A 17,518-nucleotide genomic window follows, 5' to 3' on the forward strand; every position below is an offset into this window, starting at 1 on the left:
GTACCACCCCTCCGACAGTGCGGCGCTCCCTCAGTACCGCCCCTCCGACAGTGCGGCGCTCCCTCATTACCGACCCTCCGACAGGGCGGCGCTCCCTCAGTACCGCCCCTCCGACAGTGCGGCGCTCCCTCAGTACCGCCCCTCCGACAGTGCGGCGCTCCCTCATTACCGACCCTCTGACAGTGCGGCGCTCCCTCAGCACTGCACTGGAGTGTCAGCCTAGATTCTTGTGCTCAAGTCTGTGGTGTGGAACTCGAACCCACAACAATTCTGACTCGGGGGGGTGGTGGGGGGGGGGGGCGAGAGCGGGACTCACTGAGCCACGCCTGACAACTTAAGGCCTGGGTTTCTGCTTGAAGGATGACCACTTTTGGGTGGAAAATGAGAGGGTGCCCAGAGAGTATGGAGCTCGACCCCCTTCACGAGGCAGACAACATTGCGAGGGTGGGGAGCGGGAGGAATTTAAAAAATGCCGGTGCGTACCCGGAGTTAGCTCGGTTCTGACGGGTAGAGGCCAGAGGATAAATGACTGTGCCTTTGTGCAATTTTACATTGTGAAACGGAAACATTTTTGCAGCCCCAGATTTTTAGCTTGTGAAACTAGTAAGCCAAGTCCCTCCCTGGAGACCTGTTCTCTGTTTTTTTGTGTTCTGGGTGTGAATCAGCCACTGGGTCACTTCACCAGAAGAGCAATTCCTCTGAAACAGCCTTATCTCTCGGGTCCAGATCCTCCCGGTTCTTTATGTCGTGTGTTTGTGTGTGCGTGAGCAAGAGGTGACGGGTGGCTTCTGTCGAGTAGAATGCAGACGGAGCGTGAGCGATGGAAAAATACAAATATGGGGCGGGGGGTGGGGTGGGGTGGGGAGAGCAAGGACACTGGGGGTAGACGGAGAGTGGTGAATAAGCGTATCCGAATGAGAAAGACAAACTTTACGCTGCCTGAAAGGGCGGTGGAAGCAGATTCAATAGTAACTTTCAAAAAGGGAATTGGATAAATACATAGAAACATCGAAGATAGGAGCAGGAGTCGGCCATTCAGCCCCTCGAGCCTGCTCCGCCGTTCAATGAGATCATGGCTGATCATCCAAATTCAGTGCCCTGTCCCTGCTTTCTCCCCATATCCCTTGATCCCTTTAGCCTTAAGAAATATATCTAACTCCTTCTTGAATATATTTAATGAATTGGCCTCTACTGCCTTCTGTGGTAGAGAATTCCACAGGTTCACCACTCTCTGGGTGAAGAAATTCCTCCTCATCTCTGTCCTAAATGGCTTACCCCTTATCCTTGTGGTAAACCACTGTTATCGTTCACAACCGTTCACTATTGTTATCACTGTTTACACTGTTGTTATCACTACACAAGGTTACCTCTTGCCACGCACGCTGTTATACCTAGGCATACCTCAGCTGACTCCGCCCATGGCTCCGCCTGCTTGCCCAGGTATAAAGGTGACTGATTGGCTAGTATTCTTCCTTGTTGGAACCGATCACCCACGAGGGTGGGCTCTGTTATTTAGCCAATAAAAACCTATAGTTGCTATCTTAACTCGTCGCTTTTCATGGAATGAATTGATAGGTATATCAATCCTTAGACTGTGACCCCTGGTTCTGGACTCCCCCGCCATCGGGAACATCCTTCCTGCACCTAGTCTGTCCAGTCCTGTTAGAATTTTGTAAGTTTCAATGAGATCCCCTCATTCTTCTAAACTCCAGTGACTATAAGCCCAATTGACCCAATCTCTCCTCATACGCCATTCCTGCCATCCCAGGCATCAGCCTGGTGAATCTTCGCTGCACTCTCTCCATGGCAAGAACATCCTTCCTCAGATAAGGCGACCAAAACTGCACACACTACTCAAGGTGTGGTCTCACCAAGGCCCTGTACAACTGCAGCAAGACATCCTTGCTCCTGCACTCGAACCCTCTCGCTACGAAGGCCAACATACCATTTGCCTTCTTAACCGCCTGCTGCACCTGCATGCTTACCTTCAGCGACTGGTGCACAAGGACACCCAGGTCTCGTTGCACTTCCCCTTCTCTCAATCTATTGCCGTTCAGATAATAATCTGTCTTCCTGTTTTTGCCACCAAAGTGGATAACCTCACATTTATCCACATTATACTGCATCTGCCATGCTTCTGCCCCCTTGAAGGGGGAAAATGTGCAGGGCTATGGGGAAAAGAGCAGGGGGGAGTGGGACTAATTGGACAGCGCAACCTGAGAGCCAGCACAGGCACGGTGGGCCGAATGGCCTCATAGAGTCATAACGGCACAGAAGGAGGCCATTCGGCCCATCGAGTCCGTGCCGGCTCTCTGTAGAGCCAATCCAGTCAGTCCCATTCCTGTAGCCCTGCACGTTTATTTCCCTCGAGTGCCTATCCAGTCTCCCCTTGAAAACATCGAGTGCCTCCGCTTCCACCACTTCCACCGGCAGTGAGTTCCAGGTCCTCACCACTCGCTGCATAAAAAGGTTTTCCCTCACATCCCCCCCTGTATCTCTTTCCCAAAACCTTAAATCTGTGTCCCCTAGTCCTTGTACCATCAACTAGTGGGAACAGCCTTTCCCCGTCTAGACCATCCAAACCCGTCATAATCTTGTACACCTCGATCAAATCACCCCTCGACCTCCTTTGCTCTAATGAAAACAAATCCAGCTTCTCCAACCTGTCCTTGTAGCTAAGATCCCCCATCCCCGGAACCATTCTGGTAAATCTCCTCCGCACCCTCTCAAGGGCCTTCACATCCTTCCTAAAGTGTGGTGACCAGAACTGGATGCAATACTCCAGTTGTGGCCTAACCAGCGCTTTATAAAGGTTCAGCATAACTTCTCTACTTTTGTACTCAATACCTCTACTTATGAAGCTCAAGATCCCATATGCTTTGCTAACCACTCTCTCAATATGTCCTGCCACCTTCAGGGACCGATGCACATTAACTCCCAGGTCCCTCTGTCCCGGCACACTCTTTAAAACTGTGCCATTAAATGTATATTGCCTCTCCCTGTCCCTTCTGCCAGAATGCATCACCTCACACTTCTCTGTATTAAACTCCATCTGCCACTTGTCTGCCCATTCTGCTAGCCTTTCCATGTCCTGTTGCTGTCGATTGGTATCATCCTCACTGTTTGCCACACCCCCAAGTTTGGTGTCATCGGCAAATTTAGAATTTCTACTTTGTATTCCAATATCCAGGTCATTTATATATATATATATCAAAAAAAAGCAGTGGGCCCAACACTGACCCTTGGGGGAACACCACTGTCTACCATCCTCCAGTCTGAAAAACAGCCATTTACCACAACTCGCTGTCCTTAAGCCAATTCCTTATCCAAGCTGCCACTCACCCACTGCCTCCTTCTGCGTTCTGTCAATCTACAATTCCACGATGGACAGAAGAAAAGGAGCAAGACTGGGGAAAGAGGAGGAGAGGGGGAGAAACACATGTGGGCGAAGAGAGAGAAAGATCAGTGAAAGAAAGGGCTTGCATTCACGTGTTCTTCGGACATCCCAAAGCGTTTTTGCAGTCGGATTATGTTTGAAGTGCAGTCACTGTTGACTTGAGGGCCACAGCGGCAGTCAATTTGCACACAGCAAGATCCCACAAGCAGCACATGCCAATGAGTCCTATTTTCGGTGTTGCCGGTTGAGGGAGGGGTAATGGTCGCTTGAGGAAGAGAGTGTTTGAAGACCAGGACCTCAAACCCGGCACTAAGCTCGTGGTCTACAGAGCAGCAGTGATACCCGCCCTGCTGTATGCCTCAGAGATGGACCATGTACAGCAAGCACTGGAGAGGTACCACCAACGCTGCCTCCGCAAGATCCTGCAAATCCATTGGCAGGATAGGCGCACCAACGTCCGTGTTCTCGCTCAGGCCAACATCCCCAGCATCGAAGTTTTGACCACGCTCGATCAGCTCCGATGGACGGGTCACATCGTCCGCATGCCCGATACGAGACTCCCAAAACGTGCGCTCTACTCGGAGCTCCGGCGCGGCAAGAGAGCCCCAGGTGGGCAGAGGAAATGCTTCAAGGACACTGTCACGCCTCCTTGAAAAAGTGCAACATCCCCCACCGACACCTGGGACTCCCTGACCCAAGACCACACAAAGTGGAGGAGAAGCATCCAAGAAGGCACCGAACACCTCGAGTCTCTTCGCCGGGAGCAAGCAGAAGCCAAGCGCAAACAGCGGAAGGAGCGCACGTCAACCCAAGTACCCCACCCACCCGCCCCCTTCAACCACCGTCTGCCCCACCTGTGACAGACACTGTAGGTCCCGCATTGGACTCATCAGTCACCTGAGAACTCATTGTTAATGTGGAAGCAAGTCATCCTCGGTTTCGAGGGACTGCCTAAGAAGAAGAATGACCAGGAAACCAGGAGACGTCCCCGCTGTTCTTCGAGCCGTACCACAGGACCTCGCAACAGACGCCTGAACGGGCCTGGGTTTATCGCCTCATCCGAAAGCCGGCACCTCCGTCATGGGCAGCACTCCTTCCCGCAAGATGGAGGAGGGTGGGGGGCCAGTCTGTAAAATAGTGAGATGGAAGGTGATAGCAAATGACTGAGAGAGAAAGGTTCAGAATCCACAGGGAGAGATAAAGTAGCTTTTTGTACGTACAGTGTGTCCACGTAGGGGAAACCACGTTATTGAATGGCGAGAACTCTCCTATTCCATTCATTCTCGGGACGCGGGCGTCGCTGCCAAGGCCCAGCATTTATTGCCCACCCCTTATTGCCTTTGAGAAGGTGGTGGTGAGCCACCACCAGTCCGTGAGGTGAAGGTTATCCGAGCGGTTTGGTACAACAGCCCTGCTGGCTCGGCCGTTTCCGAGGGCCGTTAAGTGTCAACCACATTGCTGTGGGTCTGGCGTCGCATATCGGCCAGACCGGGTAAAGACAGTAGATTTCCTTCCCTAAAGGACATTAGTGAACCAGATGGGTTTTTACGACAATCTGGTAATTTCACAATCACCATTACTGGTGCTAGCTTTTTATTCCGGATTTATTTAATCAACTGAATTGATAATTTGAGCTCACGTCTCCCGCACCATTAGTCCAGGCCTCTGGATTAATACTCCAGTACCCGAACCACTACGCCACCATTTCCCAGGGCTTTAAACTGTGGAACTCCTCACCTCCACGCACAATCGACAGTTCCTTGAAGTCCAAGTTCAGCCACCAGTGACCTGCGACCACTGCTCCTTGATTCAGCGGGCTCTCGTTATTTTCAACTTTGGCAGTGACCTCCACTTTGAACCCATTGCCCATTTTTCTGAATGAGAGATATTCTGCTATCTGTAGGTGCGTGGTGAGATTAGATATCGCTTATTTCTGAGGTTAGAAAGTAATCTCCTGGGGGTTCCAGAATTAGGCGGCGGGTTTGTCTTGGGAATGCTCCTTTATTTCAAGCGTTTGAGGTGAGGGAGGGAATGGAACACTTATCTAAAGGCATCGACTGAGTCCCCATCAAACACTCCCAGGGCAGGTACAGCACGGGTTAGATACAGAGTAAAGCTCCCTCTACACTGTCCCCATCAAACACTCCCAGGACAGGTACAGCACGGGTTAGATACAGAGTAAAGCTCCCTCTACACTGTCCCATCAAACACTCCCAGGGCAGGTACAGCACGGGTTAGATACAGAGTAAAGCTCCCTCAACACTGTCCCATCAAACACTCCCAGGGCAGGTACAGCACGGGTTAGATACAGAGTAAAGCTCCCTCTACACTGTCCCCATCAAACACCCCGAGGACAGGTACAGCACGGGGTTAGATACAGAGTAAAGCTCCCTCTACACTGTCCCATCAAACACTCCCAGGGCAGGTACAGCACGGGTTAGATACAGAGTAAAGCTCCCTCTACACTGTCCCCATCAAACACTCCCAGGGCAGGTACAGCACGGGTTAGATACAGAGTAAAGCTCCCTCTACACTGTCCCCATCAAACACTCCGAGGACAGGTACAGCACGGGGTTAGATACAGAGTAAAGCTCCCTCTACACTGTCCCCATCAAACACTCCCAGGGCAGGTACAGCACGGGTTAGATACAGAATAATGCAACCTCTACACTGTCCCATCAAACACTCCCAGGGCAGGTACAGCACGGGTTAGATACAGAGTAAAGCTCCCTCTGCACTGTCCCCATCAAACACTCCCAGGGCAGATACAGCACGCGTTAGATACAGAGTAAAGCTCCCTCTACACTGTCCCCATCAAACACTCCCAGGGCAGGTACAGCACGGGTTAGATACAGAGTAAAGCTCCCTCTACACTGTCCCATCAAACACTCCCAGGGCAGGTACAGCACGGGTTAGATACAGAGTAAAGCTCCCTCTACACTGTCCCCATCAAACACTCCCAGGGCAGGTACAGCACGGGTTAGATACAGAGTAATGCTCCCTCTACACTGTCCCATCAAACACTCCCAGGGCAGGTACAGCACGGGTTAGATACAGAGTAAAGCTCCCTCTACACTGTCCCCATCAAACACTCCCAGGGCAGGTACAGCACGGGTTAGATACAGAGTAATGCTCCCTCTACACTGTCCCCATCAAACACTCCCATGGCAGGTACAGCACAGGGTTCGATACAGAGTAAAGCTCCCTCTACACTGTCCCCATCAAACACTCCCAGGGCAGGTACAGCACGGGTTAGATACACAGTAAAGCTACCTCTACACTGTCCCATTAAACACTCCCAGGGCAGGTACAGTACAGGGTTCGATACAGAGTAAAGCTCCCTCTATACTGCCCCATCAAACACTCCCAAGGCAGCTACAGCACGGATTAGATACAGAGTAAAGCTCCCTCTACACTGTCCCATCAAACACTCCCAGGGCAGGTACAGCACAGGGTTCGATACAGAGTAAAGCTCCCTCTACACTGTCCCATCAAACACTCCCAGAGCAGGTACAGCACGGCGTTAGATACAGAGTAAAGCTCCCTCCACACTGTCCCATCAAACACTCCCAGGGCAGGTACAGCACGGGTTAGATACAGAGTAAAGCTCCCTCTACACTGTCCCATCAAACACTCCCAGGGCAGGTACAGCACGGGTTAGATACAGAGTAAAGCTCCCTCTACACTGTCCCCATCAAACACTCCCAGGGCAGATACAGCACGCGTTAGATACAGAGTAAAGCTCCCTCTACACTGTCCCCATCAAACACTCCCAGGGCAGGTACAGCACGGGTTAGATACAGAGTAATGCTCCCTCTACACTGTCCCATCAAACACTCCCAGGGCAGGTACAGCACGGGTTAGATACAGAGTAAAGCTCCCTCTACACTGTCCCCATCAAACACTCCCAGGGCAGGTACAGCACGGGTTAGATACAGAGTAATGCTCCCTCTACACTGTCCCCATCAAACACTCCCAGGGCAGGTACAGCACGGGTTAGATACACAGTAAAGCTACCTCTACACTGTCCCATTAAACACTCCCAGGGCAGGTACAGTACAGGGTTCGATACAGAGTAAAGCTCCCTCTATACTGCCCCATCAAACACTCCCAAGGCAGCTACAGCACGGATTAGATACAGAGTAAAGCTCCCTCTACACTGTCCCATCAAACACTCCCAGGGCAGGTACAGCACAGGGTTCGATACAGAGTAAAGCTCCCTCTACACTGTCCCATCAAACACTCCCAGGGCAGGTACAGCACGGCGTTAGATACAGAGTAAAGCTCCCTCCACACTGTCCCATCAAACACTCCCAGGGCAGGGACAGCACGGGTTAGATACAGAGTAAAGCTCCCTCTACACTGTCCCATCAAACACTCCCAGGGCAGGTACAGCACGGGTTAGATACAGAGTAAAGCTCCCTCTACACTGTCCCCATCAAACACTCCCAGGGAAGATACAGCACGCGTTAGATACAGAGTAAAGCTCCCTCTACACTGTCCCCATCAAACACTCCCACGGCAGGTACAGCACAGGGTTCGATACAGAGTAAAGCTCCCTCTACACTGTCCCCATCAAACACTCCCAGGGCAGGTACAGCACGGGTTAGATACAGAGTAAAGCTCCCTCTACACTGTCGCATCAAACACTCCCAGGGCAGGTACAGTACAGGGTTCGATACAGAGTAAAGCTCCCTCTATACTGCCCCATCAAACACTCCCAGGGCAGGTACAGCATGGATTAGATACAGAGTAAAGCTCCCTCTACACTGTCCCATCAAACACTCCCACGGCAGGTACAGCACAGGGTTCGATACAGAGTAATGCTCCCTCTATACTGCCCCATCAAACACTCCCAGGGCAGGTACAGCATGGATTAGAGACAGAGTAAAGCTCCCTCTACACTGTCCCATCAAACACTCCCAGGGCAGGTACAGCACGGGTTAGATACAGAGTAATGCTCCCTCTACACTGTCCCCATCAAACACTCCCACGGCAGGTACAGCACAGGGTTCGATACAGAGTAAAGCTCCCTCTACACTGTCCCCATCAAACACTCCCAGGGCAGGTACAGCACGGGTTAGATACAGAGTAAAGCTCCCTCTACACTGTCGCATCAAACACTCCCAGGGCAGGTACAGTACAGGGTTCGATACAGAGTAAAGCTCCCTCTATACTGCCCCATCAAACACTCCCAGGGCAGGTACAGCACGGGGTTAGATACAGAGTAAAGCTCCCTCTACACTGTCCCCATCAAACACTCCCAGGGCAGGTACAGCACAGGTTAGATACAGAGTAAAGCTCCCTCTACACTGTCCCATTAAACACTCCCAGGGCAGGTACAGCATGGGTTAGATACAGAGTAAAGCTCCCTCTACACTATCCCATCAAACACTCCCAGGGCAGGTACAGCACGGGTTAGATACAGAGTAAAGCTCACTCAACACTGTCCCATCAAACACTCCCAGGGCATGTACAGCATGGGTTAGATACAGAGTAAAGCTCCCTCTACACTGTCCCATCAAACACTCCCAGGGCAGGTACAGCACGGGTTAGATATACAGAGTAAAGCTCCCTTTACACTGTCCCATCAAACACTCCCAGGGCAGGTACAGCACGGGTTAGATACAGAGTAAAGCTCCCTCTACACTGTCCCATCAAACACTCTCAGGGCAGGTACAGCACAGGTGAGATACAGAGTAAAGCTCCCTCTACACTGTCCCATCAAACACTCCCAGGGCAGGTACAGCACGGGTTAGATACAGAGTAAAGCTCCCTCTACACTGTCCCGTCAAGCACTCCCAGGGCAGGTACAGCACGGGTTAGATACAGAGTAAAGCTCCCTCTACACTGTCCCATCAAACACTCCCAGGGCAGGTACAGCACGGGTTAGATACAGAGTAAACCTCCCTCTACACTGTCCCATCAAACACTCCCAGGGCAGGTACAGCACGGGTTAGATACAGAGTAAAGCTCCCTCTACAGTGTCCCATCAAACACTCCCAGGGCAGGTACAGCACGGGTTAGATACAGAGTAAAGCTCCCTCTACACTGTCCCCATCAAACATTCCCAGGGCAGGTACAGCACGGGTTAGATACAGAGTAAAGCTCCCTCTACACCATCCCATCAAACACTGCCAGGGCAGGTACAGCACAGGGTTCGATACAGAGTAAAGCTCCCTCTACACTGTCCCCATCAAAGACTCCCAGGGCAGGTACAGCACTGGTTAGATACAGAGTAAAGCTCCCTCTACACTGTCCCATCAAATACTCCCAGGGCAGGTACAGTACGGGGTTCGATACAGAGTAAAGCTCCCTCTATACTGCCCCATCAAACACTCCCAGGGCAGGTACAGCATGGATTAGATACAGAGTAAAGCTCCCTCTACACTGTCCCATCAAACACTCCCAGGGCAGGTACAGCACAGGGTTCGATACAGAGTAAAGCTCCCTCTACACTGTCCCATCAAACACTCCCAGGGCAGGTACAGCACAGGTTAGATACAGAGTAAAGCTCCCTCTACACTGTCCCATCAAACACTCCCAGGGCAGGTACAGCATGGGTTAGATACAGAGTAAAGCTCCCACTACACTATCCCATCAAACACTCCCAGGGCAGGTACAGCACGGATTAGATACAGAGTAAAGCTCACTCTACACTGTCCCATCAAACACTCCCAGGGAAGGTACAGCACGGGTTAGATACAGAGTAAAGCTCCCTCTACACTGTCCCATCAACCACTCCCAGGGCATGTACAGCATGGGTTAGATACAGAGTAAAGCTCCCTCTACACTGTCCCATCAAACACTCCCAGGGCAGGTACAGCACGGGTTAGATACAGAGTAAAGCTCCCTCTACACTGTCCCATCAAACACTCTCAGGGCAGGTACAGCACAGGTGAGATACAGAGTAAAGCTCCCTCTACACTGTCCCATCAAACACTCCCAGGGCAGGTACAGCACGGGTTAGATACAGAGTAAAGCTCCCTCTACACTGTCCCGTCAAGCACTCCCAGGGCAGGTACAGCACGGGTTAGATACAGAGTAAAGCTCCCTCTACACTGTCCCCATCAAACACTCCCAGGGCAGGTACAGCACGGGTTAGATACAGAGTAAAGCTCCCTCTACACTGTCCCCATCAAACACTCCCAGGGCAGGTACAGCACAGAGTTAGATACAGAGTAAAGCTCCCTCTACAGTGTCCCATCAAACACTCCCAGGGCAGGTACAGCACGGGTTAGATACAGAGTAAAGCTCCCTCTACACTGTCCCCATCAAACATTCCCAGGGCAGGTACAGCACGGGTTAGATACAGAGTAAAGCTCCCTCTGCACTGTCCCATCAGCACTCTCAGGGCAGGTACAGCATGGGTTACATACAGAGTAAAGCTCCCTCTACACTGTCCCCATCAAACACTCCCAGGGCAGGTACAGCACAGGTTAGATACAGAGTAAACCTCCCTCTACACTGTCCCATCAAACACTCCCAGGGCAGGTACAGCACGGGTTAGATACAGATTAAAGCTCCCTATGCACTGTCCCCATCAAACACTCCCAGGGCAGGTACAGCACAGAGTCAGATACAGAGTAAAGCTCCCTCTACAGTGTCCCATCAAACACTCCCAGGGCAGGTACAGCACGGGTTAGATACAGAGTAAAGCTCCCTCTACACTGTCCCCATCAAACATTCCCAGGGCAGGTACAGCACGGGTTAGATAGAGAGTAAAGCGCCCTCTACACTGTCCCATCAAACACTCTCAGGGCAGGTACAGCACAGGTTAGATTCAGAGTAAAGCTCCCTCTACACTGTCCCATCAAACACTCCCAGGGCAGGTACAGCACGGGTTAGATACAGAGTAAAGCTCCCTCTACACCATCCCATCAAACACTGCCAGGGCAGGTACAGCACAGGGTTCGATACAGAGTAAAGCTCCCTCTACACTGTCCCCATCAAAGACTCCCAGGGCAGGTACAGCACTGGTTAGATACAGAGTAAAGCTCCCTCTACACTGTCCCATGAAATACTCCCAGGGCAGGTACAGTACAGGGTTCGATACAGAGTAAAGCTCCCTCTATACTGCCCCATCAAACACTCCCAGGGCAGGTACAGCACGGATTAGATACAGAGTAAAGCTCCCTCTACACTGTCCCATCAAACACTCCCAGGGCAGGTACAGCACAGGGTTAGATACAGAGTAAAGCTCCCTCTACACTGTCCCATCAAACACTCCCAGGGCAGGTACAGCACGGGTTAGATACAGAGTAAAGCTCCCTCTACACTGTCCCATCAACCACTCCCAGGGCATGTACAGCATGGGTTAGATACAGAGTAAAGCTCCCTCTACACTGTCCCATCAAACACTCCCAGGGCAGGTACAGCATGGGTTAGATATACAGAGTAAAGCTCCCTCTACACTGTCCCATCAAACACTCCCAGGGCAGGTACAGCACGGGTTAGATACAGAGTAAAGCTCCCTCTACACTGTCCCATCAAACACTCTCAGGGCAGGTACAGCACAGGTGAGATACAGAGTAAAGCTCCCTCTGCACTGTCCCCATCAAAGACTCCCAGGGCAGGTACAGCACTGGTTAGATACAGAGTAAAGCTCCCTCTACACTGTCCCATCAAATACTCCCAGGGCAGGTACAGTACAGGGTTCGATACAGAGTAAAGCTCCCTCTATACTGCCCCATCAAACACTCCCAGGGTAGGTACAGCACAGGGTTAGATACAGAGTAAAGCTCCCTCTGCACTGTCCCATCAAACACTCCCAGGGCAGGTACAGCACGGCGTTAGATACAGAGTAAAGCTTCCTCCACACTGTCCCATCAAACACTCCCAGGGCACGTACAGCAGGGGTTAGATACAGAGTAAAGCTCCCTCTACACTGTCCCATCAAACACTCCCAGGGCAGGTACAGCACGGGTTAGATACAGAGTAAAGCTCCCTCTACACTGTCCCCATCAAACACTCCCAGGGCAGGTACAGCACGGGTTAGATGCAGAGTAAAGCTCCCTCTACACTGTCCCGTCAAACACTCCCAGGGCAGATACAGCACGGGTTAGATACAGAGTAAAGCTCCCTTTACACTGTCCCATCAAACACTCCCAGGGCAGGTACAGCACGGGTTAGATACAGAGTAAAGCTCCCTCTACACTCTCCCATCATATACTCCCAGGGCAGGTACAGCACGGGTTAGATACAGAGTAAAGCTCACTTTGACCTATCGATATGTCTCAAGTCACTTCCCTGATTCTGTTGACACTCCTCTCAGGTGGTCTTTGACCCAGAGGTTGATGTTCTCAGTTGTGTGTCCTCCCTGTTGTGCGACCTCACGTTACTCCTGAAGCCTGCACAATCCAAGGTTGGAGCAGTAAATATCCTTCAGCCCTTGCAAAAGCCATGGTTAAAGGAAATAATCGAATTTAGGTAGGTCTTCGCCCACCAGAACATCTCGAGGTCCTTCATTCAATGTTATCCTGAAGAGCAGTGACTGTTGTCATGCCGGCAAGCGTGGCAGCCATTCCGAGTCTGCAGTGCCCCATAAAGAGGACTGAGATCAATCTCTGCTGTTCTGTTTGGCGCGAGGTTGCTGCAAACCCACCGAACTTGTCTCCAACTATACCAATAAACGAAGGAAAGACAGACTCCCGTTTCTCCGGCGCCATTCCCCACCTCAGGACGTCCCAAAGCGCTTCACAGCCAATGAAGTACTTTTTTTGAAGTGTGGTCACTGTTGTAATGTAGGAAATGCAGCAGCCAATTTGCGCACAGCAAGCTGCCACAAACAGCAATGTGATAAATGACCGGATCATCTGTTTTAGTGATGTTGGTTGATGGGTAAATATTGGCCCAGGACACCGGGGAGGACTCCCCACCTCCCCCCCTGCTCTTCTTCGAAATAGTGGCCGTGGGATCTTTTACCTGCACCTGAGAGAGCAGACGGGGGCCTCGATGGAACGTCTCATCCGAAAGACGACACCTCCGACAGTGCGGCGCTCCCTCAGTACTGCCCCTCCGACAGTGCGGCGCTCCCTCAGTACCGCCCCTCCGACAGTGCGGCGCTCTCTCAGTACCGCCCCTCCGACAGTGCGGCGCTCCCTCAGTACCGCCCCTCCAACAGTGCGGCGCTCCCTCAGTACCGCCCCCCCAACAGTGCAGCGCTCCCTCAGTACTGCCCCTCCGACAGTGCGGCGCTCCCTCAGTACTGCCCCTCCGACAGTGCGGCGCTCCCTCAGTACCGCCCCTCCGACAGTGCGGCGCTCGCTCAGTGCTGCCCCTCCGACAGTGCGGCGCTCCCTCAGTACTGCCCCTCCGACAGTGCGGCGCTCCCTCAGTACCGATCCTCCGACAGTGCGGCGCTCCCTTAGTACCGCCCCTCCGACAGTGTGGCGCTCCCTCAGTACCGCCCCTCCGACAGTGTGGCGCTCTCTCAGTACCGCCCCTCCGACAGTGCGGCGCTCCCTCAGTACCGCCCCTCCGACAGTGCGGCGCTCCCTCAGTACCGCCCCTCCGACAGTGCGGCGCTCCCTCAGTACCGCCCCTCCGACAGTGCGGCGCTCCCTCAGTACCGCCCCTCCGACAGTGCGGCGCTCCCTCAGTACCGCCCCTCCGACAGTGCGGCGCTCCCTCAGTACTGCCCCTCCGACAGTGCGGCGCTCCCTCAGTACCGCCCCTCCGACAGTGTGGCGCTCCCTCAGTACCGCCCCTCCGACAGTGCGGCGCTCCCTCAGTACCGTCCCTCCGACAGTGCGGCGCTCCCTCAGTACCGCCCCTCCGACAGTGCGGCGCTCCCTCAGTACCGTCCCTCCGACAGTGCGGCGCTCCCTCAGTACCGCCCCTCCGACAGTGCGGCGCTCCCTCAGTACCGCCCCTCCGACAGTGCGGCGCTCCCTCAGTACCGCCCCTCCGACAGTGCGGCGCTCCCTCAGTACCGCCCCTCCGACAGTGCGGCGCTCCCTCAGTACCGCCCCTCCGACAGTGCGGCGCTCCCTCAGTACCGCCCCTCCGACAGTGCGGCGCTCCCTCAGTACCGCCCCTCCGACAGTGCGGCGCTCCCTCAGTACCGCCCCTCCGACAGTGCGGCGCTCCCTCAGTACCGCCCCTCCGACAGTGCGGCGCTCCCTCAGTACCGCCCCTCCGACAGTGCGGCGCTCCCTCAGTACCGCCCCTCCGACAGTGCGGCGCTCCCTCAGTACCGCCCCTCCGACAGTGCGGCGCTCCCTCAGTACCGCCCCTCCGACAGTGCGGCGCTCCCTCAGTACCGCCCCTCCGACAGTGCGGCGCTCCCTCAGTACCGCCCCTCCGACAGTGCGGCGCTCCCTCAGTTCCGCCCCTCCCACAGTGCGGCGCTCCCTCAGTACCGCCCCTCCGACAGTGCGGCGCGCCCTCAGTACCGCCCCTCCGACAGTGTGGCGCTCCCTCAGTACCGCCCCTCCGACAGTGCGGCGCTCCCTCAGTACCGCCCCTCCCACAGTGCGGCGCTCCCTCAGTACCGCCCCTCCAACAGTGCGGCGCGCCCTCAGTACTGCACCCGACGCGTCAGCCTGGATTTTGCGCTCGACTCTCTGGAGTGAGACTCAATCCCCCAACTCCTGACCCGGAGTCGAGAGGGAGACCCACTGCCAAAGGAGAGAGGGGCGGCGCGAGGGCGACTAACATCACCTGCGAAGCTTCGAGACTTCAAAAGAAACAGGAGTTTGTCAGAAACGGGCGATGGGGTTAATGTTCTCGCACAACCTACGTCTACAATGAAGAGGGAGGAAAACATAGAGAAAATGACTGTTCAGATTTCTGCTGTGTATATGACCCAAGAATTGCCACTGATCAGATAAAACCCTTATCAGCTACGAGCAGTTAGTAAAGATGGGTGGCTTCATCACGGGAACTGGAGACAACCACCGTTCCACACAGCCTGCACTGTAGATTATAAAATATGTTTGGTGGGGTCATCAAGGGCCTCCCTGCCGTTGAGTATTATTTCTTACGTTTAAGGGGAAGGATAGATATGAAATTTATCCAATTTATTTATGATACTATCATCACCTCAATTCCTTTACCACAAGTCTCGCTTAACCGTTACTCTAATCGAGGCCACACTTTAAGTTCCTGCCCCCAAACGCGCTAGATTTTTTTTATACATTTGACGTGCGATCTTCCATTTTTGTTTGAAAAAGAAATTCTCGGCTTTTTTTCTTATCTTCCCGTTCTCTCCCTCCCTCGGGATTCGGCCGTGGCTACATGGGTCGCACCCACTCGCTTCTCAGTCGGAAGGTCGAAGGTTCAAATCCCCACTCCAGAGACTCGAGCCCCATAATCCAGGCTGACACTCCCCAGTGCCGGTACTGAGGGAGCGCCGCACTGTCGGAGGGGCGGTACTGAGGGAGCGCCGCACTGTCGGAGGGGCGGTACTGAGGGAGCGCCGTTCTGTCGGAGGGGCGGTACTGAGGGAGCGCCACACTGTCAGAGGGGCGGGACTGAGGGAGCGCCGCACTGTCGGAGGGGCAGTACTGAGGGAGCGCTGCACTGTCGGAGGGGCGGTACGGAGGGAGAGCCGCACTGTCGGAGGAGCAGTACTGAGGGGGCGCTGCACTGTCGGAGGAGCGGTACTGAGGGAGCGCCGCACTGTCGGAGGGGCAGTACTGAGGGAGCGCCGCACTGTTGGAAGGGTAGTACTGAGGGAGCGCCGCACTGTCGGAGGGGCAGTACTGAGGGAGTGCCGCACTGTCGGAGGGGCGGTACTGAGGGAGCGTCGCACTGTCGGAGGGGCGGTACTGAGGGAGCGCCGCACTGTCGGAGGGGCAGTACTGAGGGAGTGCCGCACTGTCGGAGGGGCAGTACTGAGGGAGCGCCGCACTGTTGGAAGGGTAGTACTGAGGGAGCGTCGCACTGTCGGAGGGGCGGTACTGAGGGAGCGCCGCAATGTCGGAGGGGCGGTACTGAGGGAGCGCCGCACTGTCGGAGGGGCAGTACTGAGGGAGTGCCGCACTGTCGGAGGGGCAGTACTGAGGGAGCGCCGCACTGTTGGAAGGGTAGTACTGAGGGAGCGCCGCACTGTCGGAGGGGCGGTACTGAGGGAGCGCCGCAATGTCGGAGGGGCAGTACTGAGGGAGCGCTGCACTGTCGGAGGGGCGGTACTGAGGGAGCGCCGCACTGTCGGAGGGGCGGTACTGAGGGAGCGCCGCACTGTCAGAGGGGCGGTACTGAGGGAGCGCCGCACTGTCGGAGGGGCGGTACTGAGGGAGCGCCGCACTGTCGGAGGGGCGGTACTGAGGGAGCGCCATACAGTCGGAGGGGCGGTACTGAGGGAGCGCCGCACTGTCGGAGGGGCGGTACTGAGGGAGCGCCGCACTGTCGGAGGGGCGGTACTGAGGGAGCGCCGCACTGTCGGAGGGGCGGTACTGAGGGAGCGCCGCACTGTCGGAGGGGCGGTACTGAGGGAGCGCCGCACTGTCGGAGCGGCGGTACTGAGGGAGCGCCGCACTGTCGGAGGGGCGGTACTGAAGGAGCGCCGCACTGTCGGAGGGGCGGTACTGAGGGAGCGCCGCACTGTCGGAGGGGCGGTACTGAGGGAGCGCCGCACTGTCGGAGGGGCGGTACTGAGGGAGCGCCGCACTGTCGGAGGGGCGGTACTGAGGGAGCGCCGCACTGTCGGAGGGGCGGTACTGAGGGGACGTCTTTTGAATGAGAAGTTGCCTCACACCTAGCTTTCTGAAGCGCCCCAGCAAAGCACTCGTTTGTATCGATAGCACTACCAGCGCTTTAAGAAGGAGGCCCCACACCACCTCAGGGCAGCTAGGGATGCGCAATAAATGCCAGCGATGCCCCCATCCTGAGAATAAATTTATAAAAAAGTATCGCCAATACCTGTTTGCACCCCTCGCAGGTCCCTCGCCCTCAATCACCGGCCTTGAGACAGCCAGAAGCCAGGAGTCGCGGACATCTATATCTGCCCGTGGTCACAACCATCTCTGTGCCAGCATTGCCAGTGAGACGGGGAGGACTTTGCCAGCAGGCACGGCACCACCTGAAGGCCCGGAGTAAGACTGATGGAGATCGGAGCGAGTACGCTGGAAGGAGCAGCCGTATTGGAGCTCAATCTTGAACATTCCTAGGTAGGGT

At 54.6% G+C, this 17,518-nt stretch overlaps 1 protein-coding gene across 1 annotated transcript in view; it reads left to right on the plus strand.

The window, feature by feature from the left end:
- The first annotated feature begins 17,136 nt into the window (after nucleotides 1–17,136).
- The window catches only part of LOC147086676 (GATA-binding factor 2-like), a 61,968-nt gene continuing 61,586 nt past the window's right edge, over nucleotides 17,137–17,518 (plus strand). Inside the window, exon 1 of the mRNA XM_085978808.1 lies at nucleotides 17,137–17,511. The gene's annotated coding sequence lies outside the window, so the exon portion shown is untranslated. The remainder of the gene's footprint in view (nucleotides 17,512–17,518) is intronic.

This window comes from Somniosus microcephalus, unplaced genomic scaffold, assembly GCF_052327205.1.
Source record: "Somniosus microcephalus isolate GS21.2 unplaced genomic scaffold, FLI_Smic_1.0 unresolved_chr7, whole genome shotgun sequence".
Lineage (NCBI taxonomy): Eukaryota > Metazoa > Chordata > Chondrichthyes > Squaliformes > Somniosidae > Somniosus > Somniosus microcephalus.